The following is a 27,186-nucleotide window of genomic DNA, read 5'->3' as shown; positions in this document are numbered from 1 at the left end:
CCCCCTGATACACAGACATCTGGCTCAGTAGCATCAGATACACAGACATCTGGCTCAGTAGCGTCAGATACACAGACATCTGGCTCAGTAGCATCAGTTAAACACAGACATCTGGCTCAGTAGCATCAGTTAAACACAGACAACTGGCTCAGTAGCATCAGTTAAACACAGACAACTGGCTCAGTAGCATCAGTTAAACACAGACATCTGGCTCAGTAGCATCAGTTAAACACAGACAACTGGCTCAGTAGCATCAGTTAAACACAGACATCTGGCTCAGTAGCATCAGATACACAGACATCTGGCTCAGTAGCATCAGATACACAGACATCTGGCTCAGTAGCATCAGATACACAGACATCTGGCTCAGTAGCGTCAGAAACACAGACATCTGGCTCAGTAGCGTCAGATACACAGACATCTGGCTCAGTAGCGTCAGATACACAGACATCTGGCTCAGTAGCGTCAGATACACAGACATCTGGCTCAGTAGCGTCAGATAACACAGACATCTGGCTCAGTAGCGTCAGATACACAGAACATCTGGCTCAGTAGCATCAGATACACAGACAATCTGGCTCAGTAGCGTCAGATACACAGACATCTGGCTCAGTAGCGTCAGATACACAGACATCTGGCTCAGTAGCATCAGTTAAACACAGACATCTGGCTCAGTAGCGTCAGATACACAGACATCTGGCTCAGTAGCATCAGATACACAGACATCTGGCTCAGTAGCGTCAGATACACAGACATCTGGCTCAGTAGTCAGATACAAGACATCTGGCTCAGTAGCGTCAGATACACAGACATCTGGCTCAGTAGCATCAGATACACAGACATCTGGCTCAGTAGCATCAGTTAAACACAGACATCTGGCTCAGTAGCATCAGTTAAACACAGACATCTGGCTCAGTAGCGTCAGATACACAGACATCTGGCTCAGTAGCATCAGATACACAGACATCTGGCTCAGTAGCATCAGTTAAACACAGACATCTGGCTCAGTAGCGTCAGTTAAACACAGACATCTGGCTCAGTAGCATCAGATACACAGACATCTGGCTCAGTAGCGTCAGATACACAGACATCTGGCTCAGTAGCGTCAGATACAAGACATCTGGCTCAGTAGCGTCAGATACACAGACATCTGGCTCAGTAGCGTCAGATACACAGACATCTGGCTCAGTAGCATCAGATACACAGACATCTGGCTCAGTAGCATCAGTTAAACACAGACATCTGGCTCAGTAAGCATCAGTTAAACACAGACATCTGGCTCAGTAGCGTCAGATACACAGACATCTGGCCTTCAGTAGCATCAGATACACAGACATCTGGCTCAGTAGCATCAGTTAAACAGACATCTGGCTCAGTAGCGTCAGTTAAACACAGACATCTGGCTCAGTAGCATCAGATACACAGACATCTGGCTCAGTAGCATCAGTTAAACACAGACATCTGGCTCAGTAGCATCAGATACACAGACATCTGGCTCAGTAAGCGAAGCTCCAGGTGATATTCCATGTTAAGTACCTTGGCATCATACTTGATTCCAACCTCTTTATAAAAAAAAAAAGCAGTTGAAAGGGGGAACTCAAATAACCAAATTCAACCTAGCTAATTTCCGATTCATATGAAATTGTTTGACTACGGAGGTAGCAGAACTGTACTTCAATGCTATGATATTCCCCCACTTATTATACTGCTTGACTAGTTGGACCCAAGCTCGCTGTACAACATMCAGTCTGTCTACAAACAGGCTCTCAACGTGCTTGATAGAAAGCTCAATATCCATCATCACTGTTACATCCTCAGAAAGCATGAGCTCCTGAGTTGGAAAAATATTGTGCAATACACTGATGCATGTCTTGTATTCAAGGAAAAGCACCTTTCGTCAATCTACTTTCTCTGTGAGAGCTTCCCATGTCTGGAACACACTGACATCAGACACACATAACTGCACCACCTATCACACCTTCACAAAAAACATTAAGACATGGCTAAAGGCCAATCAGACTTGTGAACATAATCCCTAGRTGTGTTTTGCCGCTTTCCATGTTGTTTGTAGCTTATGAGGTGTGTAAACACTTTTTTATGTATTGCATTTATGTGTTGCTTTTATGTATTTTGTTTAGTTGCTTTTTGTGCTATTGCTCTGTCTGCTTGCTACATGTTGCTTGTCCTATGTGCTCACTGCTCATTGTTTGTCTGTATTGTTATTGTAAAGGTTTTTAATAACCTGCCCAGAGACTGTGGTTGAAAATTAACCATCTGGCTAAAACTGTCACTTTTACTGAAACGTTGATTAATGTGCACTGTCCCTGTAAAAAAACTAAATGAACACAAACTCAAGTTGGTGTTTATGCCAATTTGGTTGTTGATGTTGGTGTGTGATTGTTTGGGTGTAGAGAATGAGCTGCCAGGTGGTCTATCCTTGTCTCTGGATATGTCCCAAATGGTTTCCTATCCCCTGTATAATGCACTCCTTTTGACCAGGGCTCCAAAAGGTCATATGCACTGTGATGTGTATTTTTCCTTATTTCTCTCTGTTGGTATTCCTCCACTCAGAACATCCGGAATACTTTATTGGCAGAGGAATCCCAGGTGGAGCACCTCAAGGCCCAGCTTAAAGAACTCTTCCGCTTTTCCCAAGATTCCCAGCATCTCTCTGTCGACGTCCTGGCTGTGGTGAAGGAACAGCAGAGGTGAGTTGACATGGAGGATGTGTCCCAAATGGAACCCTATCCCCTATTTAGTACACTACTTTTTTGAACTAGTAATGGAGGGGAGGGGGGGGGGGGTCGATACTTTGACTCCAACTATCGATTTGTAAAAAAAAAATGAATTTTCTCTGCTAGGTAGTGTTAGCTTAGCGCTGGTCATCCTAATCTTGTTTTCCCATCTATATTTTTAAATAGTAAGTCAACATGTTCTCAGTACTTGTATTTCCATGCTCTCTCTTGTCTCTCTGCAGCAATATTTTGGAACATCACAATACATATAGAACCGGGAGAATCCAAATACATATAGAACCGTGGATCTCAATACAGTATAGAACCGGGAGATCTCAATACATATAGAACCGTGAGAAATCTCAATACATATAGAAAAACCCGTGGAGATCTGCAATACATGATAGAATCCGGGAGAATATCAATACATATAGAACACCGTGAGAGATCTCAATACATATAGAAACCGGGAGAATCTCATACTATTATAGAACCGGAAGAATTCTCAATACATTAAGGAACGGGAGAAATCTCAATACATATAGAAGCCCGGAGAATCTTCAAATGACATATAGAACGGGAGAAAGTCTCAAATACGATTATAGAACCGGCGAAGAAAATTCTTCAATACATATAGAACCGGGAGAATCTCAATCATATAAAGAACCGGGAGAAATCTCATACATTATTACGAACCGGAAAGAAACCACCTACGATATACGAACCGTGAGAACAAGATACATATAGAACCGGGAGAATCTCAATACTATAGAAACGGGAGAAATCTCAATACATATAGAACCGGGAGATCTCAATACATAATAGAACCGGGAGAATCTCAAACATAATAGAAACCGGAGAATCTCAAAAACCAATCGGTCAGCACTAAATAAATCCGTGATAAAACGTATCGTGACGGGTCCCTGGCAAATTTTCCCAGCCCCTAAATTTTGACCAGAAGCCTTATCGGCCCTGGTAAAAGGTAGTGAACTACACCTCCCGAGTGGCGCAGTGGTCTAAGGCACCGCACTGCTAGCTGTGCCACTAGAAATTCAGGGTTCGAGTCCAGGRTTTATCGCAGCTGACRGSGACCGTGAGACCCATGGGGCGGAYCACAATTGGCCCAGTGTTGTCCGGGTTAGGGGAGGGTTTGGCCAGCAGGGATGTTCTTGTCCCATCGCTCTCTAGCAACTCCTGTGGCGGGCCGMGCGCAATGCACGCTYACACGATCGCCGGGTGTACCGTGTTACCTCRGACACATTGGTGCGGCTGGCTTCCGGGTTCAGCGGGTATTGTGTCAAGAAGCAGTGCAGCTTGGCTGGGTTGTGTTTCGGAGGACGCATGGCTCTCGACCTTCGCCTCTCCCAAGTCCGTACGGGAGTTGCAGCGATGGGACAAGACTAGCTACCAATTGGATACCACGGAATTGGGGAGGAAAAGGACAAATTAAAAACTTTTTTTTTTTTAAAGGTACTATAACGGGAATGCATCATTATCCATACTCTAAGATACTTCATATTAACTAATGTGAGAGAGTTGGAGAGGTGGCATCTGCCATATTTGCTCTCATTCTCTCTTGTTCAGTGATTTCTATTCAGGGAAGCAGAAGGAACAAGGAGAGGAAGATGTTTTTTCAGACTATTGACATTCACCTTCAGAGSGATGGTTCAGCAGAATTTGCATAAGCCAACTGTCTATATAGGCCTGATGTGCTTTTTCTTCCATAGGATATCAGGTTCCATGCTTTCATGCTCTAACTTGTCATAACTAATGTGACAGTTAGGAATCCTAACACCTCTGTGGTCTAATAAAGGGCATAACATGTGGAGATKATCCGTTCACCTACTCTGCGTCTCACAAAGACACGGCAGTTGGAACCAAAAATCTAAKATTTGGACTCATCAGACCAAAGGACAGATTTCCACCAGTCTAATGTCTATTGCTTGTGTTTCTTGGCCCAAGCAAGTCTCTTCTTCTTATTGGTGTCCTTTAAATCAAATCAAATCAAAGTTTATTTGTCACATGCGCTGAATACAACAAGTGTAGACCTTACAGTGAAATGCTTACTTACAGGCTCTAACCAATAGTGCAAAAAAAAGGTATTAGGTGAACAATAGGTAAGATAAGAAATAAAAACAACAGTAAAAAGACAGGCTATATACAGTAGCGAGGCCACATACAGACACCGGTTAGTCAGGCTGATTGAGGTAGTATGTACATGTAGATATGGTTAAAGTGACTATGCATGTATGATGAACAGAGAGTAGCAGTAGCGTAAAAGAGGGGTTGGCGGGTGGTGGGTGGCGGGACACAATGCAGATAGCCCGGTTAGCCAATGTGCGTGAGCACTGGTTGGTCGACCCAATTGAGGTAGTATGTACATGAATTATAATTAAAGTGACTATGCATATATGATAAACAGAGAGTAGCAGCAGCGTAAAAATATGGGTTGGGGGGGGGCACATAATGCAAATAGTCCGGGTAGCCATTTGATTACCTGTTCAGGAGTCTTATGGCTTGGGGGTAAAAACTSTTGAGAAGCCTTTTTGTCCTAGACTTGGCACTCCGGTACCGCTTGCCATGCGGTAGTGGAGAGAACAGTCTATGAATGGGGTGGCTGGGGTCTTTGACAATTTTTAGGGCCTTCCTCTGACACCGCCTGGTGTAGAGGTCCTGGATGGCAGGCAGCTTAGCCCCAGTGATGTACTGGGCCGTATGCACTACCCTCTGTAGTGCCTTGTGGTCAGAGGCCGAGCAATTGCCGTGCCAGGCAGTGATGCAGCCAGTCAGGATGCTCTCGATGTTGCAGCTGTAGAACCTTTTGAGGARCTCAGGACCCATGCCAAATCMTTTTAGTTTCCTGAGGGGGAATAGGCTTTGTCGTGCCCTCTTCACGACTGTCTTGGTGTGTTTGGATTATTCTAGTTTGTTGTTGATGTGGACACCAAGGAACTTGAAGCTCTCAACATGCTCCACTACAGCCCCGTCGATGAGAATGGGGGCGTGCTCAGTCCTCCTTTTCCTGTAGTCCACCAATAATTTCCTTAGTCTTGGTTACGTTGAGGGATAGGTGGTTATTCTGGCACCCCCCGGCCAGGTCTCTGACTTCCTCCCTATAGGCTGTCTCGTCGGTGATCAGGCCTACCACTGTTGTGTCGTCTGCAAACTTAATGATGGTGTTGGAGTCATGCCTGGCCATGCAGTCGTGGGTGAACAGGGAGTACAGGAGGGGACTGAGCACGCACCCCTGGGGAGCTCCAGTGTTGAGGATCAGCATGGCAGATGTGTTGCTACCTACCCTCATCACCTGGGGGCGGCCCATCAGGAAGTCCAGGATCCAGTTGCAGAGGGAGGTGTTTAGTCCCAGGATCCTTAGCTTAGTGATGAGCTTTGAGGGTACTATGGTGTTGAACGCTGAGCTGTAGTCAATGAATAGCATTCTCACATAAGTGTTCCTTTTGTCCAGGTGGGAAAGGACAGTGTGGAGTGCAATAGCGATTGCATCATCTGTGGATCTGTTTGGGTGGTATGCAAATTGGAGTGGGTCTAGGGTTTCTGGGATAATGGTGTTGATGTGAGCCATTACCAACCTTTCAAAGCACTTCATGGCTACGGACGTGAGTGCTACGGGTCTGTAGTAATTTAGGCAGGTTGCCTTTGTGTTCTTGGGCACAGGGACTATGGTGGTCTGCTTGAAACATGTTGGTATTACAGACTRAATCAGGGACATGTTGAAAATGTCAGTGAAGACACCTGCCAGTTGGTCAGCACATGCCCGGAGCACACCTCCTGGTAATCCGTCTGGCCCCGCAGCCTTGTGTATGTTGACCTGTTTAAAGGTCTTACTCACATCGGCTACGGAGAGCGTGATCACAAAGTCGTCCGGAACAGCTGATGCTCTCGTGCATGCCTCAGTGTTGCTTGCCTCGAAGCGAGCATAGAAGTGATTTAGATCATCTGGTAGGCTCGTGTCACTGGGCAGCTCACGGCTGTGCTTCCCTTTGTAGTCTGTAATAGTTTGCAAGCCCTGCCACATAAGACGAGCATCAGAGCCGGTGTAGTATGATTCAATCTTAGCCCTGTATTGACACTTTGCCTGTTTGATGGTTCATCGCAGAACATAGCAGGATTTCTTGTAAGCTTCCGGGTTAGAGTCCCGCACCTTGAAAGCGGCAGCTCTACCCTTTAGCTCAGCGCAAATGTTGCATGTAATCCATGGCTTCTGGTTGGGGTATATACGTACAGTCACTCGTACCTCGTCTAGTTTATTGTCCAATGATTGCATGTTGGCGAGTAGTATTGATGGTAACGGCAGCTTTCCCACTCGCCTTTTCCGGGTCTTTACCAGGCATCCGGCTCTTTGTCCTCTGTACCTTCATRTGTCCTCTGTTCCTTCCTCTTGCAAATAACGGCGATGTCAGCCCTGCCGGGTGTTTYGAGAATGTCTTGTGCGTCTTGTTTGTTGAAGAAAAAATCTTTGTCTAATCCGAGGTGAGTGATTGCTGTCCTGATATCCAGAAGCTCTTTTTTTGCCGTAAGATACGGTTGCAGAAACATTATGTACAAAATAAGTTACAAATAACGCGAAAAAAAACACATAATAGCACAATTGGTTGGGCGCCCATAAAACTGCTGCCATTTCTTCCGGTGCCATTTTTAGTAGTGGCTTCTTTGCAGCAATTCAACCTTGAAGGCCTGATTCACACAGTCTCCTCTGAACAGTTAATGTTGAGATGTGTCTGTTACTTAAGCTCTGAAGCATTTATTTTTGCTGCATTTTCTGAGGCTGGTAACTCTAATGAACTTATCCTCTGCAGCAGAGGTAACTCTGGGTCTTCCTTTCCTGTGGCGGTCCTCATGAGAGCCAGTTTCATCATAGAGCTTGATATTTTTTGAGACTGCACAAATTTCCCAGATTGACTGACCTTCATGTCTTAAAGTAATGATGGACTGTCATTTCTCTTTGCTTATTTGAGCTGTTCTTGCCATAATATGGACTTGGTCTTTTACCAAATAGGGCTATCTTCTGTATACCATCCCTACCTTGTCACAACACAACTGATTGGCTCAAACTCATTAAGAAGGAAAGAAATTCCACAAATGAACTTCTAACAAGGCACACCTGTTAATTGAAATGCATTCCAGGTGACTACCTCATGAAGCTGGTTGAGAGAATGCCAAGAGTGTGCAAAGCTGTCATCAAGGCAAAGGGTGGCTACTTTGAAGAATCTCAAATATAAAATATATTTAGATTTGTTTAACACTTTTTMGGGTACTACATGATTCCATATGTTATTTCATAGTTTTGATATATTCTCTATTATTKTACAATGTAGAAAATAGTAACAATAAAGAAAAACCCTTGAATGAGTAGGTGTGTCCAAACTTTTGACTGSTKCTGTACATTCCTCATACATGTAACCATTAACTTCTGGTGTAGCAAGTATTTCAAAGTACAACCCAACACCGTATACAGGGGTATTTTTGAAATACGAGCGGGATGATTTTCAATACCCTAATGCTCAGGGGGGGGTGTGCTACACCGCTGCTTATAAGTTAATTATGTAAGATATAAATGATCTCCAGCTCAGGTCCAGCTATGAATCTGGAGTGGCTAGCTCCTGGATCAAGATCCTTGCTGCCTAAATTAGTTTTGTGCGTAAAAACAAAATAGTATGTATATAGCTTCTTTTTTTTTTGCGCCCCTTGTGTTCACTGCCTGTAATACCGTATACCACGTTATGAAAATCTGCTTACCACTCAACCCTAGTACATATGTCTTCAATTCATGTAAAGTTAAAACATACCTAAAAAATAAAATAAAAAATATCTTCAGCAATCTTGGTCTTTGCATGAAAAGCACCATATCTAACCGGTCTTATGCTCATTTCCTTTGTCCCCGTGCAGTGTGAAGTGTCGTGCTGTGAAGCTATGTGTGGAGTCAGAGTTGGGGCTGAGACAAGTGCTGCAGGACCCTCTGCATGGATTCTCTCAGTGGAGTCAGGTTGTCTCTCAAGTGCTGGAGTCTTCTGCTGAAGTGTCTGAGTTCTCACACGTCGCCATGCTGGTGCAGAACATCCAGGTAGGAACAGCACACTGCAGACTGCTACTGATTTTAATCAACTATTATTCCACCAGGCTTAAAACTGGAATTATTTATGGTGAAACGGCCATGTCCGTTTAGGATATTACAACAACAAACAAGTTATTGTAAAAGAAATGAACACAGTTTTTTTCCTCGGACATCATTGCCCACGCGATAGAACAGCAGAATATGTACTGCAGTAATGTTTTACACACTGCTGGATGCACCTCACCTTCATTTCATTCACAAAGTAAAAACAACAACAGAGGTGCATGGGCAGACAGTGGCCTTGCCTCCCCTAATGCGGATTCCATCTTTAAACGGGATGTAGCAGGACGTAAACAAACAACAAAATAATTTTAATACAGTAAAGTAAAATACATAGAGAAAAAGTTAAACTCATATTTACAGTAAGAGTCACTCCCGTCAATCAAACCGCTAAACCAGGATTGTGTTCATAAGGGGGAACATTAATGTCTGAATCTCAGTCGTAACTGTGGCTCTTAAGGCCTGGAGATGATAATGAAAAGAGAAAAGCAGATCTTCAGTATTCATGGTACCTTAATTAGGCCAGCTAGGGAAATGTAATCATCCCTACATACAGTACTGGAACTGGACAGAGATTGGCTTAGAACGCGTCCCAAATAGCACCGTATTCTCTATTTGGTGCACTATTTTTGACCAGGGTGCAGTTTGGGACACATGTCGTGGAAATTCATTACTGAGAGAGACTTGGTAATTTCTTCAAACAATCATCTTTATTTAATATCGATTAATTATTGCAATAACGAAACTGTCAACCCAACAGTCTTGACTGTCGGACTGAGAGTCTGAATCATACAGAGAATACCGGGTCTTTATATACCAAACCTAAAACTGCTTCAACGATGGCTGGCTCAACCCCCCCCCCCGTGCAGATTGGGCACCATTACCCACCCTGGGTTCATCCTGTTGTTTCTCTGCACGGGGGGGGGGGGTTCTACTCCTCCAGGCTAATTTCCCAGATGTTTCCCAGATGCAAGGATATTCCTCCAGGCTATCTCTATCTCGGTGACACACACATCTCATCTATAGAATGCAGGCCCAGTTAGACCAGAGACATATGTCTCACATGCACCACTATTGATAGACTGGAATGTGACTGTTTGGTTTTTTATCACCAAGACATCAATCAATTGTCAGCTTCAAGCTATCTCTAGTAAAACCCATGTCCTCGACTAGCTGCAGGAAGCTAGAGTGGACACCATAAAACTCAGCATTAGCAGGCCAGTCTTACTCTAAGTTAAATATATAATAGTTTACTATTAATATCCACCAAATCAGGTAAGTATGTAATTTTTTCTTTCACACGCGTCCTAGCCTTCTCCATCAGAAAATGACTTCCTCCTAATCTAAACTCCCCTCCAGATATGGGAGTAATGACAGCAAATGTCAGAGAGCTCAATCAATCCCTGATCTGTGAAAAATAAGATATGGTTGCTGTACTTTGACAACAAGAAATGTGTGATCTATCTACTAGAGGGACATATTTCTACTACACATAGCTTTCATCTGTGGTGTGTTCCCTCTTAAATCGTTATTTTTCTTTGTATCTCCCCCTTTTTTCTCTCCTTCCCCTTTCAATATCCCCTCTTTTACTTTCTTCCATCTACACACTTACACRTTTCTTGATTTATCCCCTGCCTATATATTTTTATTTTTTATTTTTCCCTCACTGCCTTTCCCTATTTCGCTCATTCCCCCTACAGAGGTTGCTGAAGCACAGTCTGCAGCTGCAGGAGCAGTTGCGTTTGATGCTGTTGAAGAGAGATCTGCTGTGTTCAGTGTTCGGCTCAGACAGAGCAGAGAGTCTAATGACAGAGCTCAATGACACCGTGAGGAGCAGGGAGTTACTGCACAACCAGCTGCTGCAGAGGAAAGCAAGACTGCAGGTGTGTGGTGTGGTGTGGTGTGGGGTGTGTTTGTCATAGGGCTCTGGTTGAATGTAGTGCATTATTAGGGAATGGGGTGCCATTTTAGATGCAACCCCTAATTTCTGATATGTCCTTTCTTTTAGGGTTTGATCTCAAGGACAAAAGACTTTGGGGACGCCTGCAAGTCAATCAGGAACAAGCTGACCCTGCTGAGGGAGAGACTGATCTCAGCAGACAGCCTCCAGCCAGACATACTGGCCAAGAAGAGCCAGTCAGACCAGCAACGGGTGGGTCACTCACTGCCATGTCATTGTTTCATACAATATATTACCACATATGATCAGGTTTTAGAATTAACATTTTCCTGACCAAGATGGCTGTTTTGTTGCCAACGTCCATTCTAGTGTTCTATTTAATTCTGTGCTCACGGTATCTATACCTGTGTCTCTCAAACTGGTTTCCTCTAGCCAGTTCCAGTGTGTACTAGGAGAAGCATATACTGTACATAAGCAAAGCATTTATAAGCATTTATAAAGCATTCATAAGGCATTGATAATTTTTTTACTATTAATAAGCTACTGCTTGTGTCCTCTCTCAGGTGATCAAGAAGGACTTGGAGGACTGTGAGGCCCACATCACAGCTCTGGAGACTCTGGTGTCGTCTAGCTCTGCTAACAGGACACAGTTTGAGAGGCTTTACGGGGACTGGAGAATCCTTTACAAGTCGGTCAGGGTAAGAAGGGCTCTGAGAGAGACGGCAACTCCATGCTTTCTTCACAGGTTTTGAAAAAGGTTAACAATGACCCTTTTCATGCTACTGAGCCAAGCTGAGCTGGGCTTTTTTTAAATTAATTTTACCTTTATTTAACTAGGCAAGTCAGTTAGGAACAAATTCTTATTTTCAATGACGGCCTAGGAACAGTGGGTTAACTGCCTTGTTCAGGGGCAGAGCAACAGATTTGTACCTTGTCAGCTAGGGGATTTGATCTTGCAACCTTMCGGTTAGTAGTCCAACGCTCTAACCACTAGGCTACGCTGCCACCCCGGCTTTCTGGTGTTACGCATCATTATAGTTTCTGGAAGCGTGCTGGGAAGGACAATGTGAAGAGAAAATCTCCCAGTCAGCAGTACGGTTAAGGTTGGCACTATAGTGTTAATCAGACACATATATGTACTGTATTTGTGCATTCATGTTTGGATGTGTCTCTCTCTGTGTCAGGTAAAGGTGAAGGAGAGTGAGGAGAACATCGGGGAGCACGAGAGTTTCCACGAGAGCCTGCTGAACGTGGAGAAGTGGCTGATGATTATGAGGCAGAAGCTGGAGTCCTACCGCAGTTCTACTGGGGAGTGGAGCCTGGACAACAGACAGCAAGAGGCTGAGGTACTGACTTTACACATTTATCTGTTATGTTCTGGTATAGTATGGTATGTTATGTCTAGGATAGTATGTTGATGGCACAACAGACAGCACAAGACTGAGGTACTGGTCTGTTATTTTAAAGGGCAAAGCCACCACTTACTTTTCAACTTCATTTTCAGTATCTCCGGCACAATACCAATGTCAACATATGTGAAAACGGCAAATTGTTATGTTTTGTAGAGTTGTTTTTATTTTTTTTATTTTTAACTAGGCAAGTCAGTTAAGAACAAATTCTTATTTATAATGACGGCCTACCGAAAGGCAAAAGGCCTCCTGCGGGGGCAGGGCTGGGATTCAAATGTATATACATTTTATAAAAATATAGAACAAAACACACATCACAAAAGAGAGACAACACAACACTACATAAAGAGAGACCTAGACAACAACACAGCATGGTAGCAYCACAACATGGTAGCAACATGGCAGCAGCACAACGTAGTAGCAGCACAAAACAGGGTACTAACATTATTGGGCACAGACAACAGCACAAAGGGCAAGAAGGTAGAGACAACAATACATCACACAAAGKAGCCACAACTGTCAGTTAGTGTCCATGATTGAGTCTTTGAATGAAGAGACTGAGATAAAACTGTCTGGTTTGAGTGTTTGTTGCAGCTCGTTCCAGTTGCTAGCTACAGCGAACTGAAAAGACAAGCGACCCAAGGATTGGGCTCCCGAGTGGCGCAGTGGTCTAAAGCACTATATCTCAGTGGTTGAGGCGTCACTATAGACACCTTGGTTCGAATCCAGGCTGTATCACAASCGGCCGTGATTGGGAGTCCATAGAGTGGCGCACAATTGCCCCAGCGTCGTCTGGGTTTGGCCGTTGTAGGCCGTCATTGTAAATAAGAATTTGTTCTTAACTAACTTACCCAGTTAAATAAAGTTTTAATAAAAAAATAAAAAGATTTGAGTGCTTTGGAGCCCTTTAAAGATAAAAAGTTCTCCCCGATGACATCATCAAATTGAAAACATTTTAACAGTGATTTTCTAACACTACGAGATTCGCGGTGACGTGGGGAGCAAGAAATGCCCTCCCTCTGGCTAGAAACTTGTTACATGTTTTGAAAATGTTTTTTAACTTTTAATCCTACCCTGTAATGTCAGAAAAGCATTTAAAATATATATTTTTAACCACAGATCATAGAAACTGACTGTTTTCACATGTAGACACTGGTTTGGTGCAACTTGTTTGAAAAAACGGACACTGATGAATATGTTTCTGTTTTCATATGTTTTCATAAGTCTCTATGTGGCCACAGCCTAAGTCCCGTCCTGTCCTGTTATTCTTCCTCCGACCCTGTAGAGGGCACTAGGTGAGTTCCCAGAGAAGGAGCTGCAGCTGRACCAGARAGAMGTGCAGGGCCAGGGGGTGCTGGAGAGGACCTCTGAGGAGGGCCGGGTGCACATCCTCAGGGACATGAAGCACCTGAGGGAGTCCTGGATGGCCCTCCATGACCTCAGCCTCAACCTCTTCAGGTACACCACACTACTTCGGGCTGGATGCAAAACTCCTAGAATTAAATATAGAACACAAGAAGGGTTATTTATTCCTGACCAAGATGGCTGCCATTATCACATTCTATAGCTATGCAGGTCTATGACATCTGCCACTCTAGTGAATGGTATGGTCTCTAAGGGAGAAGTAATCTAGCACCACTACTAATACTACTACTACTACTACATCTGTAGTTTAGTAGATTTCAGTTGAGGTCCTCAACAACCTCTTATGGCTTGTGCACATTTATCTCCAAAAACCTTCTACATAAAAGTAATTATATTTCATATGCTGTCCCTGCATCTGGGTGAAAAGTATTTAATGCGGCCAATTGCACAATCTTAAGAGATGCCTTCAGTACTGACTGTCTGTTGTTCTGTTCCGTTCCCAGGCTGCTGAATGGGCACAGCTCTGAGGACCCTGACTTAGACACCCAGAGGGAGAGGGTGAGAGGCCAGGCTGGGGAGAGGGCAGGCCCAGGCAGGGAGCTCTTTCCTGGGGAGGGAGGAGACATGATCAAGGGTAGTGGCTCCAGCAGCAGTAGGGAGGGTGCTCTAGAGAGATCCCCAGGAGAGGGCCATGGGGTCTGGCTCTCTCAGAGCTCTGGGGTGGGGGCTGGGAGAGGGGGAAGAACAGGGTTAGGAGGAAGGTTGGAGCAAGGGGAAGGAGTGGAGAGTTTTGGAGCAGAAGAGGGTATTTGGGTCGAGGGAGCGTTTGAGGGCAGTATGGAGGTTATGGATCTCTCTGAACATGGAGAGAGACAGGGCAGGGATCGACAGACTCTTGGTCAACAACTGAGTCCTATGACGTTAACCTTGGCGGGCAGTCAGAGACGGGGACAGGGCGGTGGGAGTGGAAGCAGGGAGAGGGAAAGGGAGAAGGAGAGGGGTGGCGGTGAGCACAGCCTGGGTGTAGAAGAGGTGGACTCCTCCATCGTTTGGAGAGGGGGGTACGGTCAGAGGGGAGAGGAGGGAACCACAGGGATGACATCAGGCCACACAGTGGGCAGAAGCACCCATGGTGGAGGAGGAGGGGGGGTGGTGGTGGTGGACTCTGGCTCCAGGGTTAGCGGTTGGTGGGGGGAGGACTGCTGGCTCCAGGTTAGCGGCGGTGGTGGCGGACTCTGGCTCCAGGGTAGCGGGGGGGCATGAGCGTGGTGGGGACTCTGGCTCCAGGGTTGCAGGGTGGTGGGGGACTCATGGCTCCAGGGTATAGCGGGGGGAGGTAGTGGGGGAATCTGGCTCCCAGGGTTAGCGGGGTGGTGGGGGACTCTGAGCTCCAGGGTTAGCAGGGTGGGTGGGGGACTCTGGCTCCAGGGTTAGGCGGGAGCGGGTAGTGGGGGAGCCTGGCTCCAGGGTAGCAGGGCGTAAGTGGGAGACTCTGGCTCCAGGGTTAGCGCGTGGAACTGAAGCTGGGGGGATATCTGGCACTCCAGGGAATTAGGAACGGCGGTAGTGGGGACTGCTGGCTTCCAGGGGTTAGCGGAGTGGGTGCGTGGGGGATCTTGAGACCAGGGTTAGCGGTAGTGGGGACTCTGGCTCCAGGGTTAGCGAGTGTGGGGGACTCTGGCTCCAGTTAGCGGGGTGGTGGCGGGACTCTGGCTCCAGGGTTAGCAGAGGTAGTGGGGGACTCTGCCTCCAGGGTTTAGCGCGGTGGTGGGGGACTCTGGCCCAGGGTTAGCAGGAGTGTGGTGGACTCTGGCTCCAGCGTTAGCGGGGTAGTCGGGGACTCTGGCTCCAGGGTTAGCGGGGTGGTGGGGGACTCTGGCTCCAGGGTTAGCGGGGTGGTGGTGGACTCTGGCTCCAGGGTTAGCAGGGTAGTGGGGGACTCTGGCTCCAGGGTTAGCAGGGTAGTAGGGGACTCTGGCTCCAGGGTTAGCGGGGTAGTGGGGGACTCTGGCTCCAGGGTTAGCGGGGTAGTGGTGTTGGAGGTGTCTGGGTCCAGCAGTCGCGGGGGGACAGAGGAGTGGGTGGCTGGGCAGAGGTCCAGAGGGATGGATGAATCCCTGGCCATGGAGGTAGATGTGGGGTTAGGGTCAGGCTCTGGGCCAGGGCACGGCAGCAGAGGCAACTACGAAGAGGGAACAGGTGAAATGAGAGACCACAGTGAAGGGGGACATCTGCGACACAGAGGCTTTTTCCCGCCTATCAAGACCAGGATGGAGGATTCAGTCATGGATGGTCTCACTCTGTCATTCCAGCAAGGCTCTGCTAGAAAACCCTCTGGAAGGCTACAGGGCTCAAGTCACCACACCACGGTCTGGTTTCTCCACCCATTCTATTAACTCCAACCATAATAATCACATTTTCATAAAGGAAGATATAAACTTCAAATTGGCATGCTATAACTGACTCGTCTCTCAATACACTGTAACCCATATTCAACTGCCGTTATAAACTGAAATATTAAGACAATTAGCTAGCTGATTTTTTATACATATATTTCCTACAGTAAGTTGATGTTGTTGCTGATCATGTTGTTGTTGTTGGGGTCCTTCAGGCAGGTGTTGGGGCAACCCTGAGTGCAGGGGACTATGAGGACAGGAGGAGGGAGTTTGAGGCCTGGCTACAGAAGGAGAACGATACACTCTCAGGGATTCTCAGCACAGAGGGACCGCTGAGCACCAGAGAACTCAAGATCAGGCAGAACACACTCATGGTTGGTGCTGATGTTTCTTCTCACAAATATACACTGTTGCATTTCCAGTATTTCATTCCTGTTTATATTTACACAAAAATGATAAGTTACTCTAGGTCTGTGGCCGTCTTATGGTTAGTTATATGCATGCTACATGATAACTTCATAAAACATGTGTATTTCATCTGGAGGACATTATGTTCAGAGTGCACCAAACAAAACCCTAGGATGGTATAAACAAACCTTACAGCGAGGCCCTGACAAAATCACAAACCTTCTGGCCTTCCTCTAGAAGACTAAAATAACTTTTGGCAGCTGAATTGACAGACAGTTACATCACAAGCTGCCTGACAGTCAGACAGGTTACATCCCAACCACAAGGTGCCTGACAGTCAGACAGGTTACGTCCCAACCACAAGCTGCCTGACAGTCAGACAGGTTACATCCCAACCACAAGTGCCGGACAAGTCAAGACAGGTTACGTCCCAATCCAAAGCTGCCTGCAGTCAGGAACAACGTCAGACAGGTTACATCCCAACCCACAGACTGGCCTGACAGTCAGGAACAGGTTACATCCCAACCACAACTGCTGACGCACATGTCAGACAGGACATTCCACCACAAGCTCCTGACAGTCAGACAGGTTACGTCCCAACCACAAGCTGCCTGACAGTGAGACAGGTTACATCCCAACCACAACTGCCTGACAGTCAGACAGTTACATCACAAGCTGCCTGACAGTCAGACAGGTTACATCCCCCACCATCACAGCTGCCTGACAGTCAGACTGGTTACATCACAACCACAAGCTGCCTGACAGTCAGACAGGTTACATCACAACCACAAGCTGCCTGACAGTCAGACAGTTACATCCCAACCACAAGCTGCCTGACAGTCAGACAGGTTAGTCCCAATCACAAGCTGCCTGACAGTCAGACAGGTCTCCACACATCCCAACCAACAAGCTGCCTGACAGTCAGACAGGTTACATCCCAACCACAAGCTGCCTGACAGTACAGAACAGAGTTACATCCCAACCACAAGCTGCGACAGTCAGACAGGTTACAATCCCAACCACAAGCCTGACAGTCAGACAGGTTACATCCCAACCACAAGCTGCCTGACAGTCAGACAGGTTACATCCAACAAGCTGCCTGACAGTCAGACAGCTCACAGACCTGTCAACAACCACAAGCTGCTGACAGTCAGACAGGTTACGAACCAATCACAAGCTGCCTGACAGTCAGACAGGTTACGTCCCAACCACAAGCGCCTGACAGTCAGACAGGTACATCCCAACCACAGCTGCCTGACAGTCAGGACAGGTTCTCCACCACAAGTTCCTGACAGTCAGACAGGTTACATCCAACCACAAGCTGCCTGACAGTCAGACAGCGTTACATCCAAAATGGCACCCTATTCTCTATTTAGTGCACTACTTTTGAAATAGTGCTGTGGTTCAATATAGTGCACTATAAAGGAAATAGGGTGTCATTGGGACACTATCAGCCATGTTAGTGGTTAGGTCTATCTGTCAGTATGGGACCACAGAGAACGCTTCAATTCAGTCAGCAGACCGATGACATTGATCAAGGCAGACGGGGATTGGAGATGTTTGATTGGGATATACTGTGTGTGTTTCAGTAGATTTGACAGGATTATTGCTTCAGGATTTACTGAGGCCTGAATTCTCCTGTGCAAAGATTGTGACATTACTCACTGACCACATTGCTTATTGTTATTACATGATGCAGCAATTCCCCTGCTTATCCCTCAGCCACATGCAACATTTCCTCCCCTGTTGTTCACATCCCTTCTCTCTTCCCCCTCTCTCCTCTTCCTCTCTCTTTCTATCCCCCCCCTCTGTCTCTTCCCCCTCTCTCTCTTCCCCTCTCTCTTTCTATACCTCCTTGTCTCTCTCCCCCTCTCTCTTTCTCCCCTCTCTCTCTTCCTATCCTCCCTCTCTTCCCTCTCTTTTTCTTCCCCCTCTCTCTCTTCTCTCTCTTTCTATCCCCCTCTCTCTTTCTTCCCCTCTCTCTTTCCTTTCTCTTTCTATCCCTCCTTGTCTCTCTCCCCCTCTCTCTTCTTCCCCCTCTCTTCTTCTCTCTTCCTATCCCTCCTCTCTCTCCCCCTCTCTCTTTTTCACCCTCTCTCTCTTCCTCTCTCTTTCTATCCCTCCTCTCTGTCTCTTCCCCCTCTCTCTCTTCCTCTCTCTTTCTATCCCTCCCTTCGCTCTCCCCCTCTCTCTTTCTTCCCCTCTCTCTCTTCCTCTCTCTTTCTATCCCTCCCTCTCTGTCTCTTCCCCCTCTCTCTCTTCCTCTCTCTTTCTATCCCTCCCTGTCTCTTCTTCCTCTCTCTTTCTTCCCCCTCTCTCTCCCTCCTCTTTCTATCCTCCCTCTCTCTCTTCCCCCCTCTCTCTTCCTCCTCTTTCTATCCCTCCCTGTCTCTCTCCCCCTCTCTCTTTCTTCCCCCTCTCTCTCTTCCTCTCTCTTTCTATCCCTCCCTATCTCTCTCCCCCTCCTCTCTTTCTTCCCCCTCTCTCTCTTCCTCTCCTTTCTATCCCTCCCTCTCTGTCTCTTCCCCCTCTCTCTCTTCCTCTCTCGTTCTATCCCTCCCTTCTCTGTCTCTCCCCCTCTCTCTCTCTCTCTCTTTCTATCCCTCCCTCTCTGTGCTCTCCCCATCTCTCTTTCTTCCTCCTCTTCTCTCTCCTCTCTCTTATATCCCTCCCTCCTGTCTCTCCCCATCTCTCTTTCTTCCCCTCTCTCTTCCTCTCTCTTTCTATCCCTCCCTCTCTGTCTCTTCCCCCTCTCTCTCTTCCTCTCTTTCTATCCCTCCCTGTCTCTCTCCCCCTCTCTTCTCCCCTCTCTCTCTTCTCCTCTCTCTTCTATCCCTCCCTGTCTCTCTCCCCCTCTCTCTTTCTTCCCACTCTCTCTTCTATCCCTCCCTACCTTCTCTTCTCCCCTCTCTCTCTCTCTTCATCCCTCCTCTCTCGTCCTCTCTCTCTCTCTCTGTTCTATCCCTCCCTCTCTGTTCTCTCCCCTCTCTCTCTTCCTCTCTCGTTCTATCCCTCCCTCTCTGTCTCTTCCCCCTCTCTCTCTTCCTCTCTTTCTATCCCTCCCTCTCTGTCTCTCCCCCTCTCTCTTTCTTCTTCCTCTCTCACCCCTCCCTCTCCTCACTCCCACAGACCTTGCGGTCCAGTGTAGACTGGGGTCAGGAGCAGTTCCAGCTACTACTGATGGCTTGGGCTGTAGCCGGGGCCAGGGCTGACCGTGGGGCTGAGGATGTGGGCATGGAGGAGATACGTTATCGCTGGATGCTCTACAAGTCCAAACTGAAGGACGTTGGGGACCTCAAGGCCCTGTTGAATGTCAAGGTAAACAATACTGTGCAAATATTGTATTGTGCCTCTAAAATGGCATCCTATTTGACTAGGACCTATTCATAAGTTGCACCTCTGTCACTTGGTCATGTCATGCCATTGTTATGAACGTTCTCAGGCTGCCCTCTACCAGTGGTGTGGTAGAGGTGCTCTGAAGTCGTGATAAGCCCAGTCATTCTGGACAGAGGCTAACGACTGCCTGGAAATATGATTACGTTGCTAAAGTAGTCAAATGTTTAGTAGGAAACAACTTGTTGTCAAATTTATCATGTCGTCAAATTTACTTTAGACAAATGGAAATGTTGTCATTAGCTAGCAAAGTTTTGCTAAAATAGCCAGCAATGCTAACGGTAGCTAGCTAAAAGCCAGTGTCTACCCCTCAATCGTAGCTAACAGTATACTGCATTTAAAGTCAATCTGGCGCCATCAAAATGATGACACAAGGTTTTCCTACTAATTATTTGCCTCCTTTTCAGGGGCATTGTATTTCCAAGCCACTGTAATGCACTTTTGATGGAATCTTCATCAGCACTCATTGATTATGCATTGTGTAGAATGCTCAGATAGGCATCAGTCCAGAACGAACGAAACAAGCCAAGAATATACTGTAGCTCTGGACAAAAGTAGTGCAATATATAGGGAATAGGGTGCTGTGTAAAATGTATCTCCAGCAGAGGGCGTTAAAGAGTATCCTATAATAAAGAGATGATACATTGGTCTACCACAGGGATGGGCAACTTTGATGTTTTGGGGGCCACAAAAAAAACTAAATTTATCATGAGGGGTGGCTCTACATACCCACATCCATCTTGCATTTTAGTGGCATTGAAGAGGGGAAAAAACACATTTTGAAGTTTGTTTCCTGCAATTTTACACATTTTGCTATGGAGTTGGAGAGAACAATTTGCAGTTTTACAGCTAATTTCCTGCAATTCTACACATTTTGCCATAGGGTGGAGGCAAATGTTTGCTATTTTTAATATGATAACTGATGATCAATGGGCCCCACCCCGGTTTGTAATTCAACCATTCCTACTCCAAGTTTAGATAGCTGGCCGCCAGACTAACTTAACAATCTAAATGGTTTTGGGCGACATGGGCTAATTGAGTGACTGCTGATACCCAACCCAATTTAGAAATTGCACCTTGTGTATTCTATTAATCCACCCCCTCCCCCCCGTTCCCCTCCTTGGTCTTCCAGAAGGTAGCAGTGTATCATCAATGTTAGGTAATGGTCTGGCTGCACTGTTCTGTATAAAGCACATGCAGTATATTGACCTGTATGTTTCCTTGCTTTATTTCCAGCAGGGTGCCAGTGCTGCTGGCCGAGAGGAACACACCAGGACAGCTAAGGTACAGTTAACAATCGGTCTCAATCATTTTGTCTTGGTCAAACATTCCTTTAATATTCAGTGTAGTTCAAACTGGAAAAAACGTGTGGCCTGGGGTGGTCCAGTGGTCTAAGCAGCAGCCTGAGGAATGCAAATATCTCTACAGTCAGTATCTGGATAATATGTGTGAAATGCTTGATAATGTATGTGATATCAACAGAGAAGCATATTTTCTGGGTGATTGAAATATTGACTGACTATAATCAAGCTGCCCACTCAGGAAAAAACGTAAAACTATAACTAGTGCCTGCAACCTGGTTCAGGTTATCAGTCAACCTACCAGGGTAGTTACCAACAGCACAGGAATTAAATCATCAACATGTATTGATCACATCTTTACTAACGCTGCAGATATTTGCTTTAAAGCAGTAGCCAAATCCATAGGATGTAGTGATCACAATATAATAGCCATATCTAGGAAAACCAAAGTTCCAAAGGCTGGGCCTAGTATAGTGTATAAGAGGTCATACAATAAGTTTTGTAGTGATTCTTATGTTGATGATGTAAATAATATTTGCTGGTCTGTGGTGTGTAATGAGGAGCAACCAGACGCTGCACTTGACGCATTTATGAAACTACATTTACATTTACATTTAAGTCATTTAGCAGACGCTCTTATCCAGAGCGACTTACAAATTGGTGCATTCACCTTATGACAAACTACTTATTCCTTTTACTAATAAGCACGCACTCATTAAGAAAATGACTGTAAAAACTGTTAAATCCCTTTGGATTGATGAGGAATTTAAAAATTTTATGGTTGAGAGGGATGAGGCAAAAGGTATGGCAATTAAGTCTGGCAGTCATGTGACTAAACAAAAAAATAAATAACTACACTATGAAACAAAGAGAAATTATATAACGAATGATAGTAAAAAAGCTTTGGGGCACCTTAAATTACATTTTGGGTTTCAGGTTTGGGGAAATGAAACTCTCTAATTGTTTTATATTTTAAAATGTTGCCAGGAATGCAGATCTGTCTTGGGTTCTGCTGTGGTGCCGTGGTTGTACAGCCTTTCCTCTACAGGGAGCCAGGTTTTCCTGTGTCTACCCTTCTCAATGGCAAGGCTGTGCTCACTGAGCCTGTACTTTGTCAAGGTTTTTCTAAGGTTTTGATCAGTAACCGTGGTCAAACAGTTAGCCACGGTGTACTGTCGATTTAGGGGCAGGTTGCACTGCATTGTGTTTGTGTTTGTGTTTCCCAATGAGGAAATTAGTTTTGTTTTGACTGTGTTGTAATTTGTTTTATTCTGATTGATTGGATGTTCTGGTCCTGAGGCTTCAGTGTGTTAGTAGAACAAGTTTGTGAACTTGCTGGATGAGGTGACTCTTTTCTTTGCTCAGCTCTTGGCATTGTAGGGCTTGGGAATGATATGAGATATTTTAGATGTTTCCGAAACTTAATTGCACTTTTTTGAGTTTGTATTATTAGTGGATATTGGCCTAATTCTGCCCTGCATGCATTGTTTGTAGTTTTGCAAGTGGACCCACCACCTCGCTGCCATAAAGTGCAATTGGTTCAATGACACATTCAATTAGTTTTAGCCACATTTTAATAGGTATTTCAATTTGAATGTGTTTTTTATTGGCGTAGAAGGCCCTGCGTGCTTTATCTCTCAGTTCATTTATTGCCTCATTAAGGTGTCAGTTGAGCTTATTWTAAAACCTAAGTAATAGTAGTCTGTGCAGTACTCTATATATTTTGTACCGATTGAGAACTTTGGTCTAATTCCCTGAGATCTGGATCTTCTCTGGAAAATCATTATTTGAGTCTTTTTGGGGTTTACTGCCAGGGCCCAGGTCTGGCAGTACTGCTCTAGCAGGTCCAGGCTTTGCTGTAGACCATGTGCTTTGGCTGACAGTATGTATAGGTCATCTGTGAAGATCAGGCATTTAACCTCTGAATTGTGGAGACTAACACCAGGGGCTGAGGATTGTTCTAGAATTGTGGCCAATTCATTGATGTAAATATTGAAGGGTGCAGGGCTCAGATTGCAACCTTGGCGAAGGCCCCGCCCCTGGTTAAAGAATTCGGTAATTTTCTTGACAATTTTGATGCTGCACATATTGCCAATTAATTATGTCATTTGTTTAGCTCCCTACACCACTTTCAATAACTTTGTAGAACAGTCCTGTATGCCAAATATAATCTAATTATTTTTGGAAGTCGATAAAGCAAGCATACATTTTGGTATTATTTTGGTGGACATGTTTATCTATCAGGGTATGTAGGGTGTGAATATGATCGGTCGTGCGATGTTTTTGTATAAATCCAATTAGGATTTTACTCAAGACATTGTGCTTATTAAGGAAGTTTAGAACTCTTACATTTATAATACTACAGAAAACCTTCCCCAGGTTACTGTTCACACAAATGCCTCTGTAATTTTTAGGGTCAAATTCGTCTTTGTTCTTAAAGATTGGGGGTTATGAGTCCTTGATTCCAGATGTCAGGGAAATAACTACACTCAGGATCAATTTAACAGTTTTTAATATAGGCCAATTGGCATTTTTGCACTAGTGAGTTTGAGCATCTCTTTTAGGATCATTCAGGTCCGCATGCTTTTTTAAATTTGAGGGCCTTGAAGTTTCTTATAGAGCTCCTGGTCAGTAATGATGGGAGTCCAATGAGTTTGATTGTCCTCTATAGCTTTTTCAAATCCATTCAACTTATCATGAATTTGGCTTGTTCTGCGTGTGTGTTTTCAATTGAACAGTGTTGTTAGAGTGTTTTAAACTAGGCTGTCCATATGTCACCATTTTGTATCGCTAATTCCTCTAGATTTTTGGGGGGGGTTTTCCCAATTTTGAAACAGAAGTTGTTTGTGTTGTGGACTCCTCAATTAGTGTCAGCTGCTTGCTGTTGTACTGTGGCTTTTTTGTTTCTGAGTGTACATTTATAGGGTTTTAAAAGTCTCACAGTAAATTAAGGTGTAATTCACCATTATTGTGTATCTGCTTTTGGTTTGCTAGTGGTTTTCCTTATAATTTTACAATCTGCATCAAAACCAGTTGTTCATCTGTGGTTTTTTTGTTCGTTTTTTTTTAATCAATTTCAGTTGTGCTCTTTTTGCCATTTGCCTGAATTGTTATTGATGTTTTTTACTGCTAGATGATGCTAGATTGATGCCTTCTTTACTTCTCTCTCTGTCTCTTTCTGTCTCTTCTCTTTCTCTCACTCTGTCTCTCGCTCTCGCTCTGTCTCTCTCTTTCTCTCTCGCTCTGTTTTCTTGCTCTGTCTCTCTCGCTCTGTCTCTCTCTCTGTCTCTCGCTCTGTCTCTCGCTCTGTCTCTTGCTCTGTCTCTCTCTGTCTCTCTCTCTGTCTCTCTCTCTGTCTCTCTTGCTCTGTCTCTCTTTGCTCTGTCTCTTCTTGCTCTTGTCTCTCTCGCTCTGTCTCTTCGCTCTGTCTCTCTCGCTCTGTCGCTCTTGCTCGTCTCTCTCTCTCGCTCTGTCTCTCGCTCTGTCTTCTCTGTCTTCTATCAGTGAGCTGTGAAACACAGCAGGTGCTGTGGCTGGCTAAAATGAGGAGGATAGCTAACTAAGTTTACCCCCAGGGTGTTGATATGGGAAAAATAACAGCAGACACAGATGAAAAGAACTGTAGTGTCACTCACAGCAAAGTCTTGGCAGTTGATGGAGCAGTCTTGTTAAGATAGTGAGCGATGAGTGAGTGGGTGAGGATTTTCTCGCTTCACTTGGAAGAACACTGTGTGTGTGTGTGTGTGTGTGTGGTGGTGTGTGTGTGTGTGTGTGTGTGTGTGGTGTTGTGTGTGTGTGTGTGTCATCACAATCCTGATTATATTGAGGGAGCTGTGAGCCTTTTCTATGTTGTTTACCTAGCTAGCTAACACTGACCCTACTGTGTGACCCATGTTGAAGTGACACAGTATCACTCCCTTAAAGAGAGACTATCATTTTTGATCCCATGGATGGTCCGTCTTGCTCTGTCTATGAATTTTATTTTCTCAAGCCCAGCTGTTTACCCCCAAAAATTGATGGGTTGAATTACGTGATTTAAATTTGTTTGTTTGTACACAGTAGGGTTGTTTGGAGTGTGTTTGTGTATTTGACTAGGTGCATGTGTATGTGTGTGTGTGTCCATGTGTATATTACATGTGTGTGTGTGTGTGTAACGTCTGGATATTGACTCCCTGCAGGAGAAGACTCCAGGCCTGCTGTATCCGTGTGTGTCGAGTGGCCCTGGCCCCTCTGGCTCCTGCTGTTGGCTCTGCTCTCTCTTTGCCTTCTTCTGCCCTGGATGGACGAAGGCTCCAGCTGCTCTCTGTCCACAACTTTTGCCCGCTCCTTCAACATCATGCTCCGTTACCACGGACCTCCACCCACATAGGAGAGGAGATATAGGATTATGAAGACCATTGATCTTCACCTCAATCCATTCTCTGTGTGTGTGTGGTGTGTGTTTGTGTTGTGTGTGTTGTGTGTGTGTGTGTGTGTGTGTGTGTGTGGTGTGTGTGTTGTGTGTGTGTGTGTGTGTGTGTGTGTGTGGTGTGTGTGTCAGTTTGGTCAGTTGACGTGATGTGTCCGTGTGTGTATGCGTTTCTGCTGTATTGACAGTGTGTGAATGTGTTTCTGCTGTATTGACAGTGTGTGGGTGGGTGACCTCAGCTGTTCTCACACAGTCAGGCCAATTCAGCTCCTCTATCACACAGGCTGGCAGCACTTCACAGAGAACAGCGCTCCACACTCCTATTCACACTATAGTAGCTAATGGCCACCAAACACTTAGCATAATGTTGTAGTAGGGAGTGGAGATGATGTGGGATAAGGAGGTGGATTTTTATTGCCTTTATTTAAGGGGTGAAAGGATGCTTACATGGTCTTAGATAACTTAGATAAATAACTGAGTGTGATCTATCATATACCAAAAATACCTATCATGGTTTGCTGCCATTTTAAAGACTGGTGTGGATAACACTTTTTTAAACTGCTTTTAACCCTCACAAATAACCTTATGCTTTTTTTTCTTGGATGAGTGTAAGATGTTTTTAATGCTTTATTTTGAACCTGTACATAATGGCTTTTGCACAGATTACCCTTATCAATTGTAGCACTGTGTTAATGACAGCCTAGCGCTTCAATGATCAGGAATAGTAGACATTCTAGATGCAGGATGTTCTCATGTCCACCAAAACACTATATCTGTTCTATCATGAGTCAAGTCAAATCTAACACATACTGATGATAAAGCAAGTCAGTCAGTAATGGTATACAGGATGTCCCACTTTTGACTGTCTAAATACATCGTACTTATACTGTACTGTACTGTAGGTATGCATGTTTGAACAATATGCTTTCTTTTCTCAAGGTTCTATGCTATATTTGAACACTTTCGTAATGATCCCTTGGCACAGTTAAACCGTTTGGTGAATATAGCAATTATAATGCCTTGTACTATGGCCCCTGACTTTTTCTTGGACCACAGAGTGTTCTAGATGCTAAATTTACTTTGGTTTTTATACGTTATGTTCAGCAGGGCCCAGATTATAAGATGGAAATCCCCTCTCGTTCTCTGTTGCTCGCTCGCACTCTCTTTCTATCTCCCCTCTCTCTCCCCCTCTGTTTCAAATCAAAGTTTATTTGTCTATTTCTTCCTCGCTCTCTCTTTCTACCATCTCCCTCCTCCTCCCCCTCCCTCTCTCTCTCTCTCCTGACTTTCCTCACTCCCACTGATCGTGCGGTCCAGTGTGGACTTCTGTCATTCACTCACTTTTCTATTTGTCCCTGTACGTGTGTCTTACTGACCTAAGGTTTGCTAGGGAAATGGAGACCAAATCCAGTTATTCTATTAGTGTCTTATCACACATGTCTTTACGAGGTTATAACCCACAAATAGCTTGGCGATGTTTTAAATTTGATTACATTTGAACTGTTAGCTTTTGTTGGGAGTGGGGGACAGCGTGTGTTAGTTCGACTGAAACCTGTCTCGTCTCAGAATGTTGAAGTATAATCTGTGTCTGTTCTCTGTCTGGGAAGGTCTCAGAGGGCTGTCTTCGTCTGTCATTGTGAACGTTAAATGACTGAACAACTTTATTCTTAAGGAAAAATAGAAGGAAAGTGCATGCCGGCCCTACTTGTACAAAACTGTATTGAAGGCATAGTATTAC

The 27,186-nt window shown here is 45.1% G+C and overlaps 1 pseudogene; it reads left to right on the top strand.

Moving 5' to 3' along the window:
• Nucleotides 1-25,455, top strand: part of LOC111963093 (nesprin-3-like) — a 47,698-nt pseudogene extending 22,243 nt beyond the window's left edge.
• Nucleotides 25,456-27,186: the final 1,731 nt, after the last annotated feature.

Source organism: Salvelinus sp. IW2-2015, linkage group LG4q.2 (genome assembly GCF_002910315.2).
Source record: "Salvelinus sp. IW2-2015 linkage group LG4q.2, ASM291031v2, whole genome shotgun sequence".
Lineage (NCBI taxonomy): Eukaryota > Metazoa > Chordata > Actinopteri > Salmoniformes > Salmonidae > Salvelinus > Salvelinus sp. IW2-2015.
The sequence above is the reverse complement of the archived record's forward strand: the minus strand, read 5'-3'. Positions and strand labels throughout refer to the sequence as shown.